Raw genomic sequence first — 1057 nt, 5'->3', positions numbered from 1 at the left:
GTTGAGCTATAGACGCCGAGCCCTTTTTTTAGACTTTGATGGCTATCATCATTCCTTAGATTCTAGGAGCATCATTCCATTTTTTTTTTTTTCAGACAGAGTCTCACTATCTCACCCTTGGTATAGCACCGTGGCATCACAACTCACAGCAACCTCAAACTCTTGGGCTTAAGCTATTCTCCTGCCTCGGTCTCCCAAGTAGCTGGGACTACAGGCAGTTGCCACAATACCTGGCTATTTTTTTGTTGCAGTTGTCATTGTTGCTTAGCTGGCCAGGGCTGGGTTCGACTCTGCCAGCCTCCATGTACGTGGCCGGCACCCTACCCACTGAGCTACGGGAGCCACCCCATTTTTTTTTTTTGATACTCTGTCTCCTGGGATTAGAGTACAGTTCTATCATCATAGCTCACTGTAACCTCAAACTCCTGGGTTCAAATGATCCTCCTGCCTCAGCCTCCCGAGTAGCTGGGACTACAGGGACTATAGGAGCTTGCTACCATACCTAGCTAATTTTTCTAATTTTTTTGTAGAGACAGGCTTTTTCTCAGGCTGTTCTTGAACTCCTGGCCTCAAGTGATCTGCCTGCCTTGGCCCCTCAAAGTGCTAGGATTAGCACTGCACCTGGACCATTACTCTAATCTTGAAGGCCAGCATCCTCAAATCTCTTTCTCCATCTTCATATTGTCTTCTCTATGTGTCTCTTCAAATCTCCCTCTACTTTTTTCTTATAAGGATACATACGGCTGAACACAGTAGCACACACCTGTAACCCAGCACTTTGGGAAGTCTGAGGCATGGGGATCACTAAGGGCCAGGAGTTTGAGACCAACTTGGGCAACACAAAAAGACTATCTCTACGGCTCGGCACCTGTTGCTCAATTGGCTAAGGCCCCAGCCACATACACCTAAGGTGGCGGGTTCAAATCCAGCCCAGGCCCACCAAACAACAATGACAGCTGCAACCAAAAAATAGCCGGGTGTCGTGGCGGGTGCCTGTGGTCCCAGCTACTTGGGAGGCTGAGGCAGGAGACTCGCTTGAGCCCAGGAGTTGGAGGTT

Source organism: Otolemur garnettii, unplaced genomic scaffold, assembly GCF_000181295.1.
Source record: "Otolemur garnettii isolate 467f Iridium unplaced genomic scaffold, OtoGar3 scaffold00153, whole genome shotgun sequence".
Taxonomy (NCBI): Eukaryota; Metazoa; Chordata; class Mammalia; order Primates; family Galagidae; genus Otolemur; species Otolemur garnettii.
The sequence above is the reverse complement of the archived record's forward strand: the minus strand, read 5'-3'. Positions refer to the sequence as shown.